This window comes from Cervus canadensis, chromosome 31, assembly GCF_019320065.1.
Source record: "Cervus canadensis isolate Bull #8, Minnesota chromosome 31, ASM1932006v1, whole genome shotgun sequence".
Taxonomy (NCBI): domain Eukaryota; kingdom Metazoa; phylum Chordata; class Mammalia; order Artiodactyla; family Cervidae; genus Cervus; species Cervus canadensis.
Window position 1 is genome coordinate 29,230,531 of NC_057416.1, and position 27,128 is coordinate 29,257,658.

Here is a 27,128-nt window from a genome sequence, read left to right on the forward strand (position 1 = left end):
AAAATTCAACACTCATTTATGATTAAAACTCTCCAAAAAGCAAGAATAGAAGGAACATACCTCAACATAATAAAAGCTATATATGACAAACCCACAGCAAGCATCACCCTCAATGGTGAAAATTGAAAGCATTTCCCCTGAAATCAGGAACAAGACAAGGGTGCCCACTCTCACCACTACTGTTCAACATAGTGTTGGAAGTTTTGGCCACAGCAATCAGAGCAGCAAAAGAAGTAAAAGGAATCCAGATAGGAAAAGAAGAAGTGAAACTCTCACTGTTTGCAGATGACATGATCCTCTACATAGAAAACCCTAAAGACTCTACCAGAAAATTACTAGAGCTAATCAATGAATATAGTAAAGTTGCAGGATATAAATTAACACACAGAAATCCCTTGCATTCCTATATACTCACAATGAAAAAACAGAAAGAGAAATTAAGGAAACAATACCATTCACCATTGCAACAAAAAGAATAAAATACTTAGGAGTATATCTACCTAAAGAAACAAAAGACCTATACATAGAAAACTATAAACACTGATGAAAGAAATCAAAGAGGACACAAACAGATGGAGAAACATACCGTGTTCATGGATTGGAAGAAATCAATATTGTCAAAATGGCTGTTCTACCCAAAGCAATCTATAGATTCAATGCAATCCCTATCAAGCTACCAACGGTATTTTCCACAGAACTAGAACAAATAATTTCACAATTTGTATGGAAATACAAAAAAACCTCGAATAGCCAAAGCAATCTTGAGAAAGAAGAATGGAGCTGGAGGATCAACCTGCCTGACTTCAGAGCTCTACTACAAAGCACAAGTCATCAAGACCAGTATGGTACTGGCACCAAGAACAGAAAATATAGAATCAATGGGAACAGAATAAGAAAGCCCAGGAGATAAATCCACGAACCTATGGACACCTTATCTTTGACAAAGGAGGCAAAGATATACAATGGAAAAAAAGACAACCTCTTTAACAAGTGGTGCTGGGAAAACTGGTCAACCACTTGTAAAAGAATGAAACTAGAACACTTTCTAACACCATACACAAAAATAAACTCAAAATGGATTAAAGATCTAAATGTAAGACCAGAAACTATAAAACTCTAGAGGAGAACATAGGCAAAACACTCTCTGACATAAATCACAAGGCAAGTCCTCTATGCCCACCTCCAGAATATTGGAAATAAAAGCAAAACTAAACAGATGGGACTATGAAACTTAAAAGCTTTTGCACTACAAAGGAAACTATAAGCAAGGTAGAAAAGACAAGCCCTTCATATTGGAGAAAATAATAGCAAATAGAAGCAAAGAACCAAAGATTAATCTCAAAAATATACAAGCAGCTCCTGCAGCTCAATTCCAGAAAAAATAAATGACCCAATCAAAAAATGGGCCAAAGAACTAAACAGACATTTCTCCAAAGAAGACATACAGATGGCTAACAAACACATGAAAAGATGCTCAACATCACTCATTATTAGTGAAATGCAAATCAAAACCACAATGAGGTACCATTACTCGCCAGTCAGGATGGCTGCTATCCAAAAGTCTACAAGCAATAAATGCTGGAGAGGGTGTGGAGAAAAGGGAACCCTCTTACACTGTTGGTGGGAATGCAAACTAGTACAGCCACTATGGAAAACAGTGTGGAGATTTCTTAAAAAACTGGAAATAGAACTGCCATATGACCCAGCAATCCCACTTCTGGGCATACAAACTGAGGAAACCAGATCTGAAAGAGACACATGCACCCCAATGTTCATCGCAGCACTGTTTATAATAGCCAGGACATGGAAGCAACCTAGATGCCCATCAGCAGATGAATGGATAAGGAAGCTGTGGTACATATACACCATGGAATATTACTCAGCCGCTAAAAAGAATTCATTTGAATCAGTCCTAATGAGATGGATGAAACTGGAGCCCATTATACAGAGTGAAGTAAGCCAGAAAGATAAGAACATTACAGCATACTAACACATATATATGGAATTTAGAAAGATGGTAACGATAACCCTATATGCAAAACAGAAAAAGAGACACAGAAATACAGAACAGACTTTTGAACTCTGTGGGAGAATGTGAGGGTGGGATGTTTTGAAAGAACAGCATGTATATTATCTATGGTGAAACAGATCACCAGCCCAGGTGGGATGCATGAGACAAGTGCTCCGGCCTTGTGCACTGGGAAGACCCAGAGGAATCGGGTGGAGAGGGAGGTGGGAGGGGGGATCGGGATGGGGAATACATGTAAATCCATGGCTGATTCATATCAATGTATGACAAAACCCACTGGAAAAAAAAATAAATAAATAAAATTAAAAAAAATAAATAAATAAATAAAAAAGAAGAGGTGGCAAGTATACATAGGAGAAGTATACAAAAAAGATCTTCATGACCCAGATAATCACGATGGTGTGATCACTCACCTAGAGCCAGACATCCTGGAGTATGAAGTCAAGTGGGCCTTAGGAAGCATCACTACGAACAAAGCTAGTGGAGGTGATGGAATTCCAGCTGAGCTATTTCAAATCCTAAAAGATGATGCTGTGAAAGTGCTGCACTCAATATGCCAACAACTTTGGAAAACTCAGCAGTGGCCACAGGGCTGGAAAAGATCAGTTTTCATTCCAAATCCAAAGAAGGGCAATGCCAAAGTATGTTCAAACTACCACACAATTAGTCTCATTTCACATGCTAGCAAAGTAATGCTCAAAATTAAAATTCTTCAAGCTAGGTTTCAACAGTACATGAACCATGAACTTCCAGATGTTCAAGCTGGTTTTAGAAAAGGCAGAGGAAGCAAAGATCAAATTGCCAACATCCACTGGATCATTGAAAAAGCAAGAGAATTCCAGAAAAACATCTACTTCTGCTTCATTGACTATGCTAAAATCTTTGACTGTGTGGATCACAACACACTGTGAAAAATACTTATAGAGATGGGAATACCAGACCACCTGACCTGCCTCCTGAGAAATCTATAGGCAGATCAGGAAGCAACAGTTAGAACTGGATGTGGAACAACAGACTGGTTCCAAATAGGAAAAGGAGTACGTCAAGGCTGTATATTGTCACCCTGCTCATTTAACTTATATGCAGAGTACATCATGTGAAATGCTGGACTTTATGAAAGAATCAAGATTGCAGGGAAAAATATCAATAACCTCAGACATGCAGATGATACCACCCTTATGGCAGAAAGTGAAGAGGAACTAAAGAGCCTTTGATGAAAAATGAAAGAGAAGAATGAAAAAGTTGGCTTAAAACTCAGCATTCAGAAAACTAAGATCATGGTATCTGGTCCCATCATTTCATTGCAAATAGATGGGGAAACAATGGAAACAGTGACAGACTATCTCCTTGGATTCCAAAATCACTGCAGATGGTGACTACAGCCATGAAATTAAAAGACGCTTGCTCCTTGGAAGAAAAGCTATGACCAACCTGGGCAGCATATTAAAAAGAAGAGACATTATTTTGCTGACAAATATCAGTCTAGTCAAAGCTATGGTTTCTTCAGTAGTCATGTATGGATGTGAGAGTTGGATCATTAAGAAAGCTAAGCACCAAGGAACTGATGCTTTTGAACTGTGGTGTTGGAGAAGACGCTTCAGAGTCTCTTGGACTGCAAGGAGATCAAACAGAAATCAATCCCAAATATTCATTGGAAGGACTGATGTTGAAGCTGCAGCTCCAATCCTTTGGCCACCTGATGCGAAGAACTGACTCATTCGAAAAGATCTTGATGCTGGGAAAGATTAAAGGTGGGAGGAGAAGGGGACTACAGAGTATGAGATGGTTGGATGGCATCACCAACTAAATGGACATGAATTTGATCAAGCTCTGAGAGTTGGTGATGGACAGGGAAGCCTGGCGTGCTACAGTCCTTGGAGTTATAAAGGGTCAGACACAACTGGGCAACCGAACTGACTGAACTGAATCTATAACGACGATGGCAAGAATAATACAATGAAGAAGTTTGTTGAAGTGGTACTGGGAAAACTGTACAGCTATGTGGAAAAGAGTAACTTTCTCTAATACAACATACAAATATCAAAATAAATATGTAAATATAAGACAAGGAATCCATTAGATTCCTAGAAGAGAAAATAGGCAGAACACTCTGACATAAACTATAGCAATATTTTTTAGGATCTGTCTCTTACCCCAAGGAAACAAAAGCAAAAATAAACATGTGGGACCTAATTTACTTAAAAGCTTTTGCACAGCAAAGAAATCAACAAAACAAAAAGACAATCCAATGAATGAGAAAATACTTAAGTGATGTGGCTGATAAGGGGTTAATATCAAAATATATAAATAACTCCTACATTTCAATATCTAAAAACAACCTGATTAAAACATGGGCAGGAGAGCTGAATGGACATTTTTTCATAGAAGACACATGAAGAGATGCTCAACATTGCTAATCAGAGAAATGCAATCAAAACCACAATATCACCTCATACCTGTCAGAATGATTATCATCAAAAGAACAAATAACTAAGGTTGGTAAGAATGTGGAGGAAAAAAAAGGAACTCTTGTACACTGTTGGTGGGAATGTACATTGGTCAGACCACTATGGAAAACAGTATGGAAATTCCCCAAAAAACTAATAGAACCACTATATCATTGAGCAATTCCACCGCTGGATATATATCCAAATAAAAGTACTAATTAAAACAGATACATGCATGTAATATTCGCAACATTTTAATAGCTAAGATATGGAAGCAACCTAAGTACCCATCTACAGATGAATGGATAAAGACGTGATGTATATGTATGTGTGTATACATATACACACATACATTCATACACAATGAGATGTTACTCAGCCATAAAAACTAATGCAATTTTGCCATTTGCAACAACATGAATGGACCTGGAGGGTATTATGTTAAGCGAAGTAAGTCAGAGAAAGCTAAATGCTGTATGTTATTACTTATATGTGGAATCTAAAAAATAAATGAATGATTATAGCAAAACAGAAACAGACTAACAGATACAGAGAACAAACAAACTAGTGGTTAGCTATGGGAAAGGGAATGGGGAAGGGGCACAATAAGGCTAGGAGATAAAGAGATATAAACCACTATGTATAAAGTAAGTTACAAGGATAAACTGTACAAGGCAGGGAAGACAGTATTTTATACAAAACTTTAAATGGAGTACCATGTATAAACATTTTGAATCACTATGTTGTACACTTGAAACTAATATCACATTGTGAGTCAACTATATCTCAATTTAAAAAACAAAAAAATGGAGGAGATCTGTGAGTTCCAGAAGCAATAACTGCAGTCAGAAGACAAAACAGATGAAAACCACCTAATATATCTGAGTGTATTTAGGGGATATCATCAAATCTGTTAGAGACTTAGGGATAAACTGGTGACGGATGCAGAGATAACTTAAGCAAAATTAAATAAATAATAAAAATTAAAATAATTTAAGGAAAATTAAATTGTGATAATGAGGGGATCTCAAGAAGGACTTACTCTCCAAGAAAGTAAATGTGACTGAGGTACTTACACTGCTCTGTTATGTTTCATAGTCTTAATATAAACATATAATACAGATCTAACCAAAAATGTGATATAAGTAACTGGAAGAATAGGATGATTATAGACAGAATAGTTTATGAGTGAATGTGATTGCATGCTATGTGCATATCATTTTGTATGTGTGAGAGTGGGTGTGTTAAGTAGTTAAGAGAACTAGTTTCTCATCCTTCCCACTAGGTATCCAATGGAAAACATAAAACTTTAAAAAATTCAAGAAAAAATAGTATAAAAACAGGATTTTCAAATACAGAAGCAAATATAAAAAAACAGCTTAAAAAGTTGAAAAGAGGTTTCCTGAGGGGAGCAAGAATTAGGCGTGAATAAGGATGGAAAAGAAAAACTTACTTTTCAATAAATGTTTAGAAGTACCATTTAACATTTTAAAATGTATATTTATATTGTATTGTGTAAATAAAGAGAAAAATGAAGAATGCTCAACTAGACAATGAGACATTTTCATCAAAATAAAAAGATTTACATGGCAAAGACAATTCATGGTAGCAGGAAAGAATGAGTGCCTAATTGAAGTAGAATGCCCGCAACGTGTATTTGTTCTCTTTAAACTAAAGAAAGGGGCGGGGGAGGAGCTTTCCAATCATGCCAATACACTTAACAATCTTGATTGAGCAGAGCAGAAACCAGCATGCAACCAAAGATTAACTGTGTGATCATCTTTGCTCTGAAGTTTTACAAGTTTCTCCCACCACACTATGCCAAGCACACTTTTAGAGATGCAATTAAAATAAGAATTATCCCCAACCTACATGATGTTCTTAGGATTTGTTACATGCATTCAAAAATATTCTATCACGTTTTACTTTTCATCAATGCACTCTAGATTTGGAGTGTATTTCCCTTCTCTTTAACTTTTAATTTGGGAGGCAATAACCACATTAATGACCTAATACCTACCAGTTGCCACAAGGTAAAAGGATCTGTCAATATTGTTTTAGTTTTAACTTTCCTGTAGCACAACAGTGATATTTTTATTTAAAGTCATCTCCCTAGTAAAATCATTTCTCATGGCAAACATGCTCATTTCTCTGTACTTTTTTTGGACACAATAGTCTATCCAAGTCAAATTAATAATGCAATATTACTTTCAGCTGTGGGAGCTAATAGGTCAGAGTTGGAGCAACAGTAGAAAAATACATTGCTTAACTCACATAGAGCTATAAACCAGAAACAATAACCAAGTATCCCATCACACAAACATCCCTCTGTTCCAAATTATTTTTAAAATGTATTTCAAGATGGTTGGTGAATTCACCAGAAGGTGAATGCTCAGGTAGTCGAATCAAGAGAAAATGAGCTATGCAAGAAATTAAGATCATACAACAAAAAGCACCTATATTCTTCCCACTTGTGCTAGGTCCTCTGAAATACAGAGGAGAGATTAAGATATGGTTCTTGCCCTCAAGTAGAATGCAGTCCAGCTGGAGACACACAAGTAGCACATGTGAAATGCAAAGAAAGGATCTGGAAATTCTTACAATGAATAATAGGTAACTGAAGTCAAAGGCGAGCGACGTGGGTGACACAGGGCTCAGAGAAAGGGAATAAGCAGAAAGAGGATTCATAGAAAAGGTTGCTTTGTGTGAGGCTTTGAGGAGGGGTAGGAATTTGGGCCAGTGACTGGAAGAGGTTTGAATCCTTTGTAGTTTAGAAACTGGAATTTGTAGTCTAGAAATTGGAAGCAACACATTGGGTTGGGGCGAGCTTTGGGAAAACAGGAACGAGGTCAGAGCTGAGTGTATTGTGGTTTACTTTTTGTCAATTTACTCTGAATTTGGAGTGTATTTCCCTTCCTTTTCTTTAACTTTTAATTTGGGAGACGATGATCACATTAATGATCTAATAGCCACCAGCTGCCACAGGTGAAAGCATTTGTCAATGTTTTAGTTTTAACTTTCCTTTAGTACAACAGTGATATTTTTATTTTAAAGTCATCTCCCTAGTAAAATCAGTGCTCACTGCAAATGCTCTCATTTCTCTGTATCCACAAGGAGTTGGTTCCAGGGCCTCCCAGGTATACAAAAATCCACAAACATTCAAATTTCATAGTCGGCCCTCTGTATCTATGGATTCCGCACCTGGGAATTCAACCAACCATGGGTGAAATTTTCCTTTCGTGGTTGGTGGGATTCATGGATACAAAGCTCACAAATACGGAGGACCAACTACATATTTATTGAAAAAAAAAAATCTGAGTATGAGTGGACCCACACAGTTCAAATCTTTGTTGTTCAAGGATCGAAACTGTATAGGCTTGAGCACATCATTGAATGGTTCATCTAGGAGAAGCTGGGGGTCAGAAAGTGATCAGTCATTAATTTTAAACAAAACAGATGGAAACTGGGCTTCCCAGGTGGCGCTAGTGATAAGGAACCTGCCTGCCAATGCAGGAGACATGAGAGAGACAGGTTCAATCCCTGGGTCAGGAAGATCCCCTGGAGGAGGAAATGGCAACCCACTCCAGTATCTTGCCTGGAGAATCCCATGGACAGAGGAGACTGGCGGGCTACAGTCCATAGGTTCGCAAAGATTCAGGCATGACTGAAGTGACAGTAACACATGAAGATGGAAACTAACCGCAGCTTGGGAATGTCAATTCTCCAAAAATCAAGTTATTTCCATTGGCAACATGTGCACTAATTTCTTCTAGTGGTCTTGGGGGATTATTCTGTAGAAGCTAGATCTTTGAGACCTTTCCAGGCATCAGTGAACCATCATGACATCTCCCAGATTCCAATCACTGCTCACCTTTGCAGAAAACTGGAAGAAACCTCACTCCTGATAGAAGTAAATCATGGACAGTGCTAATCTCAGATTAATCTTAAAACCTGAGTAAAGAGAGGAAAGATGGATCTTTCTCTGAACCATTTCAATCCACTTATTCTTGGATTCTGTGTGTGTTTTCCCTTTAATATTTATTTCTTTGGCTGAGCAGCATGTTAGTTGCAGCCTGAGATCTTCACTGCAGCGTGTGGGATCTAGTTCTCTGATCAGGGATCGAACCTGGGCTCCCTGCACTGGGAGCGCAGAGTCCTAACCTCTGGACCACCAGTGAAGTCCTGTGCTGTTGTTTGAAACATCTACACACTTAGTTAGGAGTGCGTGGTAGCTAAATAGGGGGAAAACAAAGATACATTTCTACTAATCTGCTGGTGAAAGTGAAAGTTGCTCAGTAGTATCCAACTCTTTGCGACCCCATGGACCATATTGTCCATAGAATTCTCCAGGCCAGAAATCTGGAGTGGGTAGCCTTTCCCTTCTCCAGGGGATCTTCCCCACCCAGGGATAGAACCCAGGTCTCCCGCATTGCGGGCAGATTCTTTACCAGCTGAGCCACAAGGGAAGACCTAGGATTAGCACGTGCAAACTATTATATATAGAATGAATAAACAACAATGTCCTATTGTAGAGCGCAGGGAACTAACTATATTCAATATTCTATGATAAACCATACTAAAACAAAATATGAGAGAGAATATATGTATAACAGTCAATTTTCTGTACAGAAGAAACCTCCACAACATTGTAAATCAACCGTACTTCAGCAAATCCTTTAACATTTCAGGCAAAAACTCATACCTAAAAGGGGAAGTTGTATACTCGGAGTTTCTTTTAATGTGAACCTGGAAATTCTTATGATATGATGAAGATGACCGTTTTAATGACAAAATTCAGTAGTGCTGAAAGAAACCTGGGGTAGTAGGGGAACACAGTGGTTTTCCAAAGAATTTAAAACTGCCGCACGGTAGGCAAAATCCAGCAGCACAAGCAATCTAAGCAAGAGTGACCAACAGAAGAACCCCAATATTAAGCGAATGATGATCATTCACAAAATACTGCAGAAAATACACCATACAGAAAGTGCTGCAACACCCAATAAAGAGGGATATTCAGTTGTGACAGCCATTCCAGTGTGTGGGTGTTTCCCCACTCCACCAAGCGATTCTCTGATAGCCGGCTGAGAGTCCGCCTATTTACCTCAAGTCTGAACCCACAGCTTAAGGGCTCAGTCCTACAAGACCCCCATCCCGACCCCCACCCCAAACCCCACTCCCTGCAACCCCACAGACACTTCAGATGCCAACCACAAACCTCAACTGTCACCTGGGGTTCTGACCAACTGGCTATAGTTGAGTGGTTCCCAGGACCCCCTCCTTGAGGTTTATTAAGTTTCTAGAACAACTCACAGAACTTAAAGAAATATTCTGCTTACCTGATCTTTGTTATAAAGAGGAACAGTCGAATGGAAGCGATACACACGGCGAGCTCTGGGATAAGCGTGCAGGACTCCCGTGCTCTCTGAGTTGACCCTTCTCCTCCAGTCTTTAAGTTGGCCTCAAGATGGAGGCTCCTGTTTTGAGGTTTTTATGGATGCTTTATTACGTGGTCCTGATTGATGACGTCATTGGCCAACAGTGATCGAACTCCAATTTTCTGTTGATGGGCAGGCTGTGTTCCCAGCTGGAAGGAATAATGCTGAAGCTGAAGCTCCAATATTTAGGTCACCTGATGCAAAGAGCCAACTCATTGGAAAAGTCCCTGATGCTAGGAAAGATTGAGGGCAGAAGGAGAACAGGGCATCAGAGGATGAAATGGCTGGCTGGCATCACCAATGAAATGGACATGAACTTGGGCAAACTTTGGGAGTTGGTGAGGGACAGGGAAGCCTGGCATGCTTCAGTCCATGGGGTTGCAAAGAGTCATACATGACTGGGCAACTGAGCAATGACAACAAGGACTGAGTATTAATAATATATTTTTGAAAAGATCTGAAAACACATGGGCTACTGAGCGCAGCTGCAAGCATTGATACTAGGATGATATAGACAAAAATAAATAAATACACCTTATGGAAAGTCTACTGTTTATCAGATACTGTGAAAAACATTTAGGGACATCATTAGAGGATCTGAGACAACCATATAATATACACAGAAGTTAATTTCTGATTACTAGAAGAAATGTAGTATATATATATATAACACATGATAATTTAAAAAAGGAACTCTACAGACCTCATAAAACAGAATCATTTACACAGTATATTGTTTGGATTTCTCTGTCTTCAGGAAAATGTCATTCTTCTGTTCCAGATGGTTGAGGATGCCTGAAATCTGATTTTCTGATAAGAGAGGCATTACACCATTGTTTTTATGATTAATACTGATACTTAATGAGTTGGATTATAACGAGGTGGATTTCTTGTATATCTTCAGTGTTAAGTTTTATTTTATATTTGGACAGTTTTGGTCTATCAGGCTGTCTGTCTCCATCTGCCTATTTTATTTCAACCTGTGTTGTCAGAGATTTTAACAACTTGAAAACTATCCAAGTAGTTCTGGAAAAAACAGAAGCAGGTTACAAATCCCTATTCCAGGGCTGCAGTGCACACACAATTAAAAGAACAGGAAGGAAATTCCTCAACATGCTGAAACCATTAATAGTGTCTTCTCGGGGTGGTGGGATCCTAGTGGTCTTTATACACTACCTGATACTCTTCAATATTTTCCAAAATGTTTACAATAAATATGCATTATTACTCACTCTTGAGCCTGTTGTCAAAATTCTATTTTACATCTGGTAACCATCAAGCACACCTTCAAGTTAGCACCCACTGGTTACAATGAGTCTCTGAAAGGTGGCTTTCACAAGGACGGCACAGCAGTTGCTCTGCAGCATGTGAGATCTTAATTGCCTGACCAGGGATTGAACCTGCAGCAAATTCTTAACCACTGGACCACCAGGGAAATCCCATACTGTGGAATTCTTTGCTTTTTGAAGCACCAAGCATAGGAAAGAGCATTAGCCAGGTTTGAGACAGTGACATTTATGGCACCTCATTCCCTGAAAGGCACAATAAAATGGATTTTGACTTTAAAGGCCACAATTATTAGTCTCATCTCTCTTTGAAGATTTATCATCATGGTTGAATGTTGATGACTCATGCACACAGGCACACACACACAAAACAAATACAGTCATACATGCACACACAAACACACCTCCACACACACAGAGCCACACAGAAGAGAGTTTAAATAAACAAAGGGTCTTGATTTTGGTTGTTAAGTAAGAATTCATTCTGTATCCTGTCTTCCTCCTCCTATGGCAGTGTTGTTTCCAGTAGTGATGGAATAGAATGAAAAAGCTGAAAGTCTAACATGAAAATGGTTTTGCTTTCCTGGCATCCACATAGATAGGTACCTTTAGACACATAAAACAGAGTTGGAACTGCAGGTGAAAAGAAACAACTTGTATTTTCTTTGGTCGCGTTTTTTGTTGCTGTTGTTAAATTTGACAAATTTGAGAATACAACATTTCCATGGTTGATACAGATATGATCATTAGGTTAAGGTTTAATATTGCACAACTGACGTGACCACATTTCCCCTTGTTCAGCTTGGATCTTAATATATCATTTAGTGACTGGCCAGATAAAACATTTAATTTCAGGGCTAGCTACTTCTAGCCACACTAGCTGTGTCTGCTTTGCCTCTAGGCGTTCTCCTCATCTAGTAATGGTTCCAGCTGGACACAGCTCAATCTAGGATATGCAAGAATGTGGACTTAAGAAAACATTAACCCCCAACCCTAAGAATGGGCTCCCTGGTGGCCTGCAATACCAGAGACCTGTGTTCAATCCCTGGGTCGGGAAGATCCCTGGAAGAAGGAAATGGCAACCCACTCCAGTTTCTTGCCTGGAGAATTCCATGGACAGAGGAGCCTGGGGCCTGGCAGGCTACTGTCTATGGGGTCACAGAGAGTCGGACACGACTGAGCAACTAACATACACACACACCCCGAAGAATAACCCAATACGTGATTTGCTGTAGTCAAAGAACAAATGGGTAAGAATGTAAACCCTGGGACTTCCCTGGCAGTCCAGTGGCTAAGACTCCGTGCTCCCAATACAGAGGGCCTAGGTTCCATCCCTAGTTAGGGAACTAGATTCCACATGCCACAGTTAAAGACCCAGCACACCCAAGTTAAAAAAAAAAAAAAAGAATATAAACCCTGCAACTGGGATTCAGTATAGTATAGATAGTTATGAGAAATTCAATAGAACCTGATAGAAATCAGATTGCAGGGAGGAACTACAGGGCTCGGAGGATAAAACATCAACATAAAGAAGGAATGAGCCTGGCCCAATAATAGGGAACACAACCTGGAGGGAAGAGTATTTCTGAGTACACTACACTGGAAAGCATCTCAATTCAGCCCCTTGAAGGTGACTCAGCTCCCTTGGAAGGAGAGGTCTATGTGTTGAACTTCGGGTTGCATCCTTTGTGGATGCTGGCAAGCACCTGTGCTGGAAGATCCCCTCCTGCCATAACCGTCTCCCTACATCCTGAGTGAAAAATGATGGTGCTAGAAAAGAAAGAAGTTGCTTATATAAGCCAGAGGGAGGTGAACATTAGATGTATAGCAAAAAGAGGTAAAAGTTCCAACCAGTAAACAGATCACCGCAGAAAGCCAGAGGTCTGTGAAAAGGATGTGTAAAGAGGAATGGGAGGGTGGAAAGCCAGAAGACTGACATCACCCATTTTGAGCTGGTGTAGGTGGTATCAGGCTTCCCCGGCGGCTCAGTGGCAAAGAATCGACCTGCCGATGCAGGAGACACAGGTTCGATCCCTGGGTCAGGAAGATCCCCTGGAGAAGGAAATGACAGCCCACTTCAGTATCCTTGCCTGGGAAATCCAATGGACAGAGGAGCCTGGCAGGCTACAGTTCATGGCGTTGCCAAGGGCGGGACACGACTTACTAACTCAACAACAACAAGGCGCTATCACCTGGGCCAGGCACTAAAGCACAGTCGACTGATGAGAAGAGCCAAGGGATAGTCCAGGGCCCAAATAAATGTGAAACAAATTCAGCATCCTATTTACAACTTTGTCTTTGAACACCCAGAGAAAAATAACAGCTACTCAGCAGAAGGAGATTATCAATATTATGAATATAGGATCTGATGACTACAAGAATCTGATTTAGGACTAATAAGCTGGTAAGCTTAGGGGGCATTAAAAAGTTTTATATATTACTTATACCTACACACAAACAAACTTGTTACATAAATATCATTTACAATAAAAGCTATACAACTTTATATATGAGCCTCATCTAAAACAAAGGTGAAGGTTTGCTCTACAACTAAAAGAAAAACCATAGGAATCTGAGAAATGGTACTTAATATGTGCACACAAATGTCAAATATATTACCTTTCTTTGACAAATGAATTATGTTCAAGAGGAAACCAAAAGCATGTACAATAGAAAATGGCAGTGATACTTGTTCTCTGATAGCATTCATATTGTATGATTTTTTAAAAAGATTTACTTATTTGTATTTATTTATTTTGACTGCACTGGGTCTTCGCTGTGGCCTGCAGGATCTAGTTCCCTGACCAGGGATGGTACCCAAGCCGCCTGCATTGGAAGCGCAGAGTCTTAGCCACTGGACCGCCAGGGAAGTCCCATATCCTTATTTTTAGAGTTAATACTGAAATGGAGAATCTTGTCAAGGCCCCCCCTCCTTCCGACTCCCCTGAGGCCAGACTGGCTTTAGGCCTCTTTGACGAAGAGCTCCTGCCATCAGCTGCTAGGGAAATGGTGTTATTTCCATTTCAATGAAGTGAATACAAAGAACCAACAAACACTGTGAAAGCCTCCAGTTCATTAGCTTCCTATCACATTTGGGTCGCATGCTTGAACTCTGGGGTCCCCTCCCAGGCACAGTCTTGAGATCTGAGGCCTGCTAATTGTTCCCCCGGGGCTGTGTTCAGGCGACAACGCCACCCAGAACTGGAAAGAGCCCGGCTTCCTTGTCTTCTGCATCTCCTCTTTGTGCTAATAATTGGGTGCATCTTGAGGAAAGCTGGAAACCCCTGGTGACAGCTACCCCCTTCCCTTTTGGTGAGATAACCAGCTCATTAAATCTAAATGTGAAAGGCATTTTATTCTGAAGAGTCACATCCAAAGATTTACTCGCCCATTTTTCACCTGAGTCCCCCCTCCTGCTTGTGCCTTTGTATTCACTAATGGCCTTTCTCTAAGTTATATAATCCTGTCACGGGTATAAAAATATCACTCGGAGGCTGCTCGTTGGGGCTAAATCACTCAGCCGTTAGCGGTGACAGGGCGAGTGTCTGAGCCACACCAGAGGCAGGAGGACAGCTGTCCCCTCTCTCTCCGATGTCACTGGGCTGAGGAACGCTGAGGTTTTAATAAGATCATAAAGCTGAGTGCCACGGACTGGCAGGACAGGTAGATTTCATTAGCATTCAGAATGCCTGGGATAATAAACTAGAGCAATTGAGCAGAAATGGGCAATTTGATCATTCAACATTTTTCAACACCAGCCCAGCAGCTGGACCCGGAGAGGTTCTGCCGACTTCTCCGCAGGCGAGCCCACTGGTGACGCACAGGTGAACACACAGCCATCATTTTCTCCCACCCACACTCCGGGCGTGAGAGCATTGATGGCGACTTACGGGCCTGGTGAGTGTAAATTGATGACCAGGAGGAGGAAGTCTTCATATATCTTTGCAGTGGAGGTAGCGGCCTTTGGTGGCTGACTTTCTTTTATGGCAAAGGGCCAATGGTGATTGAAGGAGCCCTGGTGCAATGAGAGGAGCCCCCAACACACACAGTACTCTCTCCATGTACGTGGTTTTCCTGTAGAAACTCTAATCCAATGTGAGACTAGCCTTTAATGAAGTTATTCTAATGGGCTGAGGAACATCTTTTCCAGAACTGTCATCAAACCAAACATCATCAAAACAAACATTATTTTAATAATATAAAAACATAATATATAAAATTTATATTGTATGAATTCAAACCTTGTATACAAATTGACAAGATAGGACACCATCATAAGCAATCATGGAATTTTATATTTAATAAGACACCGAGTCATTTGAACTACTATACAATTTTTTTGTCTTTGCTTTTTTGTTTGTTTTTAGTTCAGTTTTGTTTTTTATTTTGAATGCCCTGGGTCTTCCTTGCTTTCTCTATTTGTAGCATGCAGACATCTCTTGTTGCAACACTCAGACATACTTGCCCCATAGCCTGTGGGATTTTAGTTCCCTGACCAGGGATCAAACCCACATCCCCTGCATTGGAAGGTAGATTCTTAACCCCTGAACCACCAGAGAAGTCCCAAACCACTACAGAGTTCTTACTATTCATTTGTGCTTGTTTTTTAAACTGATAGTCCAATAAAAATAATTTTAAATTTAAACCGCTTCTTAATAAGGTGAATGAAGACTTTATCAGAGCTGATAAATGGAGAATGGCTTACTTAGATATTTATCCAGGTGTTTTTGAGGAAGTTTGATGTTGTATTCAGAGCCACATCATAGCCTTATGAGCATTTGACTGACCAAGTTTTGTTTTGAGATCTTACTGTCTTTCTACTTTGCTGTATCCTGCAGCAAAACCATGTATTAGATATCATGTTGGTTCTCTGCCTTTTGAACAGAATGCCCTTCAGTTTTCTTGATTTGTCATCTCATTTATGTTAGGTACTTGGCCTCACACCTTGTTTCATGGAGGGATCTCATGTGTGTGTGTGCACACACGCTTGCATGCGCAGTCATGTCCAGTCTGTGACACCATGGACTGTAACCCGCCAGGCTCCTCTGTCCATGAGATTCTCCAGGCAGGAAGACTGGAGTGGGTTGCCATTTCGTCCTCCAGGGGATCTTCCCCACCCAGGGATCTAACCCGCATCTCCTGTGTCTCCTGCTTTGGCAAGTGGATTCTTTACCACTGAGACACCTGGGAAACCTGAGGGAGCTCATATTTTCAGCTTAAATAGTAAAACAAACAAATCCCAAATATTCACTGCTGAAATTGATTCTGATATCATAACTTTAAAAACTTATCAGTTCAACCATAGAGACTTTATGTATTGATGTATAATGGGGGATTATCATCATCCTTGAGTGTCTTTTGGGGTAAGGCATGAGTATATATTTGTACATCGGGGTGTGTATACATTTATATATATATAAAACCTATCCTTGCTCCAGTGGATCTTCCCAACCCAGGAAACGAACCAGGGTCTACTGCATTGCAGGTGGATTCTTTACCAATTATCAGAGAAGCTCATAAATATATAAACATACATATGTATGCATTTACACACAAATTGATTTCACCTTTCATGTAGTTTAATTGAGAAACTACCCACTCATCCAATGTCCATGTAAACACATTTTGGAACCACTCTTCACAGATGTCTTAATAGTCATACTATTAAAATGAGCATTATTACTGTCAGAGAGTATTCTATTGCAAACAAATATTTGTTTTCTATTTTTCTCCTCCTCTCCTTATTTCTTTTCTTTAATTCTGCTTCCTTTCACTCTCAGTTCTTCAGTCAATGGCCTCAAGAACTCACAGAATGTATGTATTGGAGTAGAAAGAATACCAAAAGAGACTTAAGAAGAACCTAAGAAATGAGGGCTGGAGAGTGGCAGACCCTGAGGGTCCTGGAGTTGTGAAATGAAGAAACTTACAGGGCAACTGATGGGCTCTGAAATTCAGAATCAAGTTCAAGTTCAGATTCTAATTGGAATACTCATAGTAGTTTGACTCTTGACTAGCTTGACCTCTGAACAATAGTTGAGTTATCTATAAAGTAGGGTTAAAAATTTAGTGATATTAGGGGATTGAAAGAGGAGAGTGAAAAAGTTGGCTTAAAGCTTAACACTCAGAAAACTAAGATCATGGCATCTGGTCCCATCACCTCATGGGAAATAGACGGGGAGACAGTAGAAACAGTGTCAGATTTCATTTTTGGGGGCTCCAAAATCACTGCAGATGGTGACTGCAGCCATGAAATTAAAAGATGCTTACTCCTTGGAAGGAAAGTTATGACCAACCTGGATAGCATATTAAAAAGCAGAGACATTACTTTGCCAACAAAGGTCCGTCTGGTCAAGGCTATGGTTTTTCCTGTGGTCATGTATGGATGTGAGAGTTGGACTGTGAAGAAAGCTGAGCACCGAAAAATTGATGCTTTTGAACTGTGGTGTTGGAGAAGACTCTTGAGAGTCCCTTGGACTGCAAGGAGATCCAACCAGTCCATCCTAAAGGAGATCAGTCCTGGGTGTTCATTGGAAGGACTGATGCTGAAGCTGAAACTCCAATACTTTGGCCACTTCATGCGAAGAGTTGACTCATTGGAAAAGACTCTGATGCTGGGAGGGATTGGGGGCAGGAGGAGAAGGGGACGACAGAGGATGAGATGGCTGGATGGCATCACCGACTCGATGGGCATGAGTTTGAGTAAACTCCGGGAGTTTGTGATGGACAGGGAGGCCTGGCGTGCTGCAATTCATGGGGTCGCAGAGTCGGACACTGCTGAGCGACTGAAATGAACTGAACTGAACTGAACTGAAGGGGATTGTTTATGAGGATGAATTATGGGTGAAGCTCTGAATGTGGCCAGACCTGGTACTTTATGACAATCTAAGGGGTGGGATGGAGTGGGGGTTGGGAGGAAGGTTCAAGAGGGAAGGGACATATGTATACCTATGGCTGATTCATGTTAATGTATGGCAGAAACCAAGAAAACATTGTAAACCAATTATCCTCCAATTGAAAAATAAAATAATAAAATATAAAACCGGCCAGGGTGCAGTGTTTAGATCTGTTCTCTCCTCTATCTACCGTAAGTCCCTTCATGGTCTTGGATAGGCTCAAGACTTCAAATATCATCCATATGCCAACAACTCCCAATTTATCCCTCTAATACAGGGCTCACCCTGAACTTCAGATCTGTATACTGAACTACTAGGCACTTCTTGGATGTTCAACAAGCATTTACAATTTAACATATCGCAAGTTGAGTTCTTTATCTTTATCCTTCATCAACCTCTTTTCTCTTGTGGTCAGCCTCATTTGGGATAAGTCTGCCGTCCCATTCCTCAGGCCAGCATCCTTGGAGGCATCTTGGACTCCTCACTTTCCTTCAAACAGATCCAACTCATCTGTAATCATGTGGGGTCTAACTTCAAAATAATTCCAGAACCCCATCACTTCTCAGTATCTCCTCTGCTAACAATCAACTTGTTATGGCTGACATTTATAGAATACTTCCCCAAACAATAGAAGATGCTTTTCTATTGCTCTTGAAGCATTTACCAGAGTAGACCATGTATTGGGACATAAAACACATCTCAACCATCATTAACTCAAGCCTAAGGCCCTAGCTAGCTTCCCTTCACCCCTCCTGGTCCACTATCTACCTCACCTTCTGTCGTGTTACCCTGAAGGCAAATTGGCGGGGGTGATCAGCGGTCAACAAACCTTGTCTGCAAAGGGCTGGGTGGTAAATGTTTCAGGCTTTGCAGGCTGCAGTCACGCTGTGAAAGCAGTTGTAGATATTAATAATAAGAAGAAGAATGTGCATGGCTGTGCTTCAATAAAACTTCCTTTATGAAAACCAGTGCTAGGCCAGATTGCGACAATGCTTGGACATAACAGGGATTCCCCTTGGACTACACCAACGGATTCCACTGGGTTTGGTCAGTGGGGAAACATGGGCAAGAAATGAGAGGGAATGAAGAGAAGGTTAGCATCTGTGTTCTGCAAGCACCTGCAGAGTCATATTATCCTGGCTACATCCCTCCATCTAAGGCTCAGCTGACATCAAGCATCTCTCTCCAGACACCACTCTCTGTCTCTGGATCCTTCTGACAACTCTCTCCCTCATCCCTTCAAGCCGAGGGTAGCAACAAAAAAAATGCTCTGTCCCTTGCGGTCTCCCCACATCCAGCCCGTTGTTCTAGAATAGTCCCTTGACTAAACTGTTCAAATAACCCACTTGGGTGTGCCGTGGTGTCCCCTGGGACCCTGCACGTAGATTACAGCAGTAGCCCTGCACCCCTGCCTCCCTCTCTCAGTCTGCTTTTAGCAGAGCAGCTATGGTGATCCTGCTAAGGCAGGTGCCATCTGTCCATGCCATTCATCTGCTCCAACCTCCAGGGGCTCCCACACCCTCAGAGTCAACACCAGAGGCCCTGCAGTGGTCTGCGGGTTCTGTGAGACCTGCCCTCTGCTATCCATTCTCTCTCCCCTCATTTCCTTCCATCCCCCCCTCACTCTGTCTCAGGCTCCTGACTTCTTCGTGGACCCTGCAGCCCATCAGGCGTACTCCTGCCACAGGCCCCTTGCACTGGCCATGCCTCCTGTCAGATATCCTCCCAAATATCCAGAGGGTTTCCTCCCTCACCCCTTGGCTTACTCCTCCACCTTTGCTCAAAAACCAGTGAGACTCCCACTTAAGACTTCATATCTCCCTTCTTCCTTTACTCCCAAGCCTGCTTTCCCAGCTATTTTATCTTACAGAACACTAGGTTCTGACTTAACTATACAACTTACTATCGCTTATTATCTCTTTCCCCATTATACTTAAGCCCCAGGGGGGCAGGGATTTTGGTCTCTGGATACCTACAACAACATAGACATTCAGCGCATGCTTATTGAATGAATACTTGTTATTTGTGAAAAGCATTTTGGACTTAACAGTTGGCGAACCTGGTCTGGAATCCAATTTCTGCTTCATTTTTCCATCATTCATTTCTCCCTCCCTTCACCTCCCACTTACTTCTTCCATTCTTTCTCTGATAGCCCTTGATAAAAATGTTTGTTTTTATAATTACACAGAAAAAATAAGAGAAATCTGCATGTATCAAAATCAAATACAATTCTCACCTCCTCAAACTTTCCATAGTGATCTCAATATCCAAGGTTCCTTTCCAACTGTTATTGATAGGCAAATACAATCTTAAAATCATGAACATAACGTAGGTATTATTTTTATGTTTCACTGTTTGCCTTAATTTTTCCAAAATGAAACTGGCTCCTTTCTCTCCCGTAACCACTATGTTTCTTGAAAAATAAATGAACAGTGCATATAATATGAAAAGAAAAATAAGAGATATTAAAATCTCACCACCTGAGTTACCACCATCAGCATTTTGATGATCACCCTTATGTATATATCATTATGCATTTGTATATGTTTGTATGTGTGTGTATGTGTCTGTGTTAATGTTGCTCAGTCATGTCTCTCTCTTTGTAATCCTATGGACTGGAGCCCTCCAGGCTCCTCTGTCCTTGGGATTCTCCAGGCAAGAATACTAGAGTGGGTTGCCATGCCCTCCTCCAGGGGATCTTCCTGACCCAGGGATCGAACCCAAGTCTCCCGCATTGCAGGCAAATTCTTATCATTTGAGCCACCAGGGAAGCCCAAGAATACTGGAGTGGGTAGCCTATCCCTTCTCCAGGGGAACTTCCTGACCCAGGAATTGAACTGGAATTTCCTGCATTGCAGGCAAATTTCTTAAAAACTGAGCTACTCAGGAAGCCCACTTGAGTGGGTCTCCCGCATTGCAGGCAGATTCTTTATCACCTGAGCCACCAGGGAAGCCCATGTGTGTGTATAACACATATTATATCATTTTTTACAGAAAGAGGATGGCATGATAAATTTTATCTTTATTACTGAATCTATTTAAAAAATGTAAATAAAAATGTGACTTCTCTAAGCAGGGGATAATATATATATATATATTATACTCACATATATATATAATATATAATATCAGGGTATTAATACATATTATATATAAAATATGTGATACCAGGGTATTAATATATATATATACATATATATATATATATATATATATATTAAACATGTGCATGCTAAGTCACTTCAGTTGTGTCTGACTGTTTGTGACCTTATGGACTGTAGCCTGCCAGGCTCCTCTGTCCAGGGATTCTCCAGGCAAGAATACTAGAGTGGGTTGCCATGCCCTCCTCCAGGGGATCTTCCTGACCCAGGGCCCGAACCCATGTCTCTTATGTATTCTGCATTGGCAGGCAGGTTCTTTACCAATAGTGCCACCTGGGAAGCCCCATATTATAATGTACACTGGTGTATAAAATAAAAGTTTACCCATAACATTCTTCAGTTTGCTTCATTTTCAAGTTGAGATTCCAGTGCTTTTTTTTTTTTCCAAAATGAAGAAGTACAATCTCTCTCAAACTTGAGTATTATCAACCTATTTTAAAGTAAAAATACAATTATTGTAAATCCTGAGTACTGACTTTAGTGATTTTGTTAAAATGTGACTTAATATATACTAATGTATAACTTAATAGGTTTCTTATGTTTATGACTTGCATGTAAAACCAAAGAAAGTTGATAAATTAAATATAGAAACAACACTGTAAAATCAATAATATTCAAATTAATAACATTAATTTAATATGATTCATGGTGCTGTTTTGATGAAACTAAATTGCTAACATTTGGTTTAATGATTGAATGATATAGCCTCAAGTTGGAGCCTAAATTTAATCTCTCTCAGTGTTTTCACTTCAATAATACAAAAATGTTCATTTGTAATTGTATTTTACAAATGAGTATTAATACCTTTAAGGCATTGTTGGCTAGCTCAAGTTAATCAGACCACATACTTAATCAAAACTGCCACCAATCAATTCATGATTGCAAATTTTAATGGAATTTCATTCTGTAGAGTTGTCTTATTCAATTACAGATCCCGGTAATCTTAGCATTGCTGCATTATTGAAATCTATTTTCAAAGAATCAATTTTTGCAAGGATTAGACACAGAAATAGTCACCATTTCATTTTTACTACTACCTTACCGTTACTGTGCTGGTACACACAGATGGGCATGTTTGCACGATGTTTGCTGACCATTTGCCTGTGGTCTGGACAGCTTTGCTACAGCTTCGGGTGTGTGATTTTGTAAGGCTTGAGATGGCTGCATTTGTTACTCATTTTCCTATTTAAATCAAAGTAAAACACTGAATTATAAGGTGTTCCCTGACACTATTTGGCTATCACTTGGCAGGAATAGGGCTTCCCTGGTAGCTCAGACGGTAAAGCGTCTGCCTACAATGTGGAGACCTGGGTTCAATCCCTGGGTGGGGAAGATCCCCTGGAGAAGGAAATGGCAACCCACTCCAGTATTCTTGCCTGGAAAATCCCATGGACTGAGGATCCTGGTAGGCTACAGTCCATGGGGTCGCAAAGAGTCGGACACGACTGAGCGACTTAGGTTACATGGCAACGTTTGGTTAGAAGATGGTCAACATGATGATAGAAAGTGCTATGTTTCATCACATAGATGATCACTATAACTAGGGGCTTCCCTGGTGGTTCAGTGATAAAGTATCCGCTAACTAAACCCCAACTTAATGAATTTTATTGAAGGTTTCACTGACCTGAGGGAATAGGAATTCTGCATCTTAGATTAGAAAACACAGATATAAGGAGGTTTTAGAGTCTACATGGGCTTCCCTGGTGGCTCAGTCAGTAAAGAATCTGCCTGCAATGCAGGAGACACGGGTTTGATCCCTGGGACAAGAAGATCCCCTGGAGAAGGGAATGGCTACCCTCTCCAGTATTCTTGCCTGGAGAATTCCATGGACAGAAAAGCCTAGTGGGCTACAGCTCACGGGGTTGCAAAGAGTCAGAAACGACTGAGTGACTAATGCTTTCTAGAGCTTACATAGTTCTGGCTCAAAAAATAGTTCTGCAAACATGGGTAATTTACTCAACCTTTCTGAACCTTTTTTTTCTTATTTGTAAAATGATGATCATTCTCACCGTTCATGGGAGAAAATCTGCACTGATGGGTTTGTGGTGAGAACTTAATGAATTGAAACAGACCGAGTCCCTGGCCAGATCTCAGTGCTATGAAACTCTCAGTTGCCTTTACAAGCAGTACATGGCGCAGCCTCTCACCCCAGGGACAAAGCCTCAACATTTAGGTTTACCAAGTTCCTAAATCACTGCCCTGAGTGGGCGATTATAGACTTAAGCACCAGCCAGATATTAAGACCCAATTTCACAACCACAACATTATATAACTTTCCAACAAGCGAGGGGATAATCTTTTAGCATAGGACCAGTCCCTGATCTAATAAAAGCATTTCTCTTCTCTAAGGTTAAGACCCACACTCAGTCCAGAGACAGCAGGCCAGTTAAATACTCATTCAAATGAGCTGCAACTCTCTTAAGGAGCAGTATTCAGGGCAAAGGGGGATACAAGGCAATTAAAAAACTTTTGTGGATGATTAAGTGTTCACACACATGCTGTGAGCCGCTTTCCATATCCGAAGGTAGTAAAAATAAGGACTAGGGTTGATTGGGATGGCTTATATATACACACACGCAGACATCTAAAGAGATTTTTCAATTAAAAATAATTATTGGAGTGTAGTCGCTTTACAGTGTTATGTTAGTTTCTGCTATAGAGCAAAGTGAATTAGCTCTATGTATATATGGACCCCCTCTTTTAGGATTTCCTTTCCATTTAGGTCACCATAGAGCATTGAGTAGAGCTCCCTGTGCTATACAATAGACTTTCATTAGTCACCGACTCAATGGACATGGGTTTGGGTGGACTCTGGGAGTTGGTGATGGACAGGGAGGCCTGGCGTGCTGCGGTTCATGGGGTCGCAAAGAGTCGGACACGACTGAACTGAACTGAACTGAATGTATATATGTCATCCCCAACCTCTCAATTCATCCCACCCCGACTACCCCTCCTTGGTGTCCATTCGCTTATTCTCTACATCTGTGTCTCTATTTCTGCTTTGCAAGTAGGTTCCTCTGCACCATTTTTCTAGATTCCACATATATGCATTCATATATGATACTTCTTTTTCTCTTTCTGACTTCCTCCATTCTACATGGTACATATCAATATACACAATGCAATATCAGACATAAAAAGGAATGAAATTGTGCCATTTACAGGAATGTGGATGGACCTAGACACTGTCATACAAAGATTCTTTTTAAGCATCCAGTAGATATTTATTCAGACCCATATTTTTAAAAAATCCCAAGCACTTGGAACTCCCTGGAGGAGATGGTAACATGGGAGAAAGAAACATGCATAGATACGTGAGTACAATACAACAGGAGATGTGCTAGCTTGTGGATATTTACTAAATGCTGCGGAGGGGTTGAGACTTAAAACACATTTAAATCTTTTAATTTATTTTTGGCAGCACTGGGTCTTCATTCATGCAGGAGGGCTTTCTCTAGTTGGGGTGAGTGGGGGCCCCTCTCCAGGGGCAGTGCCCCAACTTCCCATTGCAGTGGCTTCTCTTGTTGCAGAGCACAGGCTCTAGGGCATGTGAGCTTCAGTACTTGTGGTACATGCGCTTAGTCGCTCTGTGGCATGTGGAATCTTCCAGGAGCAGAGATCAACCTGTGTCCCCTTCATTGGCAGGTGGATTCTTAACCACTGGGCCACCAGGGAAGTCACTTAAAATGCATCTTGATAGATGAAGCAGGCTTTCTTTCATTTTAATTTTTTCCCCTATATACTTTGGGAAATATATTGCATTTACTGCCTTCCTGGAGCACTTGTGTTTTCTCTAGGGTCACAAATAAGGTGAATAATTGCTTTATGTTCAAGGCCTTCCAGACGTCCAGTAACATTTCCCTGGGGGCCAGGGGACGGTAAGTCAAAGAGCAATAGCGGCCTGGATGTAAGGAGGAGCTAGGAGAGCACCCGCTCTCTTTCCTACAAGTCACCTGCAAGTTCACTTTTGTCTTAGAACATATATTTCCTGAGTCAGTGCAGGGAATGAGCCAGCTTTAAAAAAGCACTGAGTTGGTGGATTAAAGGAAAAAAAAAATAGAAGGCGGGTGAGAGAGCTGAATGCAAATTGCCAAGGGAAGCTAGAAACCAAGCACTGACACTGACTATGTTATCCGTGTAGTAACAGGGCCCGTGAGCCTGGCACCGACTGCCAGGAGCGTGCTGTAAGCCAGGGATTAGATCCAGTGCCAGGGCAAAGAAGTATTCCTTTTTCTCCCCGCTGGAGCTCTGGCCACCTACAGTCCTTATTTCCATTATCTCTTCTTCCATGGAGCCACCTGGCCACTGCCAAGCTCTTCTCGGCTGAATGTCGATGATTGTGTTTATTCAAAGTCCTCTGCGTGTCTCGCTCTCCCTCAGCGTTCCCCCCACTGGGCCGTGCGGGGCTGTGGAGCTTTAGAAACCTGCTTTTCAACAGCTGGCAGCTACAAATTAACTTTTTGACTTCATTAGGCTAATATGCTGAATTATCCCCAATTTGGAGCACCTGATGCCCTCCCTGCCACTTCCCTCTCCCCCGCCCACCTCCACCCACCTCCTCTCATCAATCAGGGCCTGAGGAGCAGGCAAGCAGCACGTGGAGCAGCCGGCAGGCTTGGTCAGAGCCCTGAGTGTGTTTGTCCAGCCCTGCAGGACCACGGAGGGCTTGGACCATTCTGACCAACACAGCACCCAGGGCTGGTGTGAGTGCAAGATGCCGTGGCAGTCATGAAAAGAGTGAATGTGATTGGAGAGCTCAATCACCCTCCATCTTTGGACCACCTGCTTCCTCAGCCAGCAGTTTCCACGCTGGACAGTCTGCTGGAGAGCTGCCTTTGGGTACCACTGCCTTTGATTTTCTCCAGCATTTCTGGGAAATCAGACTAAGTGAGATAGCATCACTTTCAACCCCTCCTCATTTTCCCATCAACCAGAAGACCAAAAGCTTTCACTTCACTTATGTAGTCAGTGAGAAACAAAAAAAGAAAGAAAAAAATCCCCCTACCCCTATGTTTTATTATCTTTTTTTTGGCTGAACCACATGGCATAATGAGACTTAGTTTCCCGACCAGGGATTGAACCCATGTCCCCACATTGGAAGCACAGAGTTTTAACCACTGGACCACCAGGGAAGTCCTTTATCATCTTTTCTTGAATCACACCTGATTGGGGCTCCCTTCCAGCTAGATTTCCTTAAAGCCCCCAAATAGTTCAACACAATCTATAAGGTTGAACAAAGATCTTCCCACTATCCTGTCAGGCTCAAGTACTAATTTTCATCCCAGAGAGTTTTCCCCAGAGGGCACTGAAGGAAAACCAGCACAAACACAACTCTTAAAAAAATCTCTTTCAGCTCCATGGTGCCTGCTTCCCACAGCTTCCGTGGATAAAGTTCTTTTTATCCCATGGTTCTCCTGGAATCTCCCCTCCCTAAAGGCCTGGAGAATCAGGCTGGGGAGACAGGAGAGGCAGATAAACAGGATTTGCAGAAATAAAAACGCTAAAACATCCTTGGCTTAAATCTTACAAGGGGAGTTATACTTTGTAAAAGCAATTCAAATGCACTTTGTACATGGAGCGGTGGTGAAAATAGTTTCTTAGAGATAGAGTTGGAGAATGTGAACATCCATGCCAGAACCTTCAATAGGATATTTCTTGATTTTGTCCCCCATAGGTTTGTTTTCTGTAAGCTTTTATTTTTATAGTTTGTAGTTCTGGCAGCCATATGTCCTTATTTTCCTAGGACAATGCTTGTTCACACCTGTTATCCTGATATAATTTAGTAAAGTGCTTTCTTCTATTTTCAAATGTATTCGAATCAAATCATACTAAGCAAAGTAAGTGAGAAAGACGAATACCATATGATACCACTTGTGG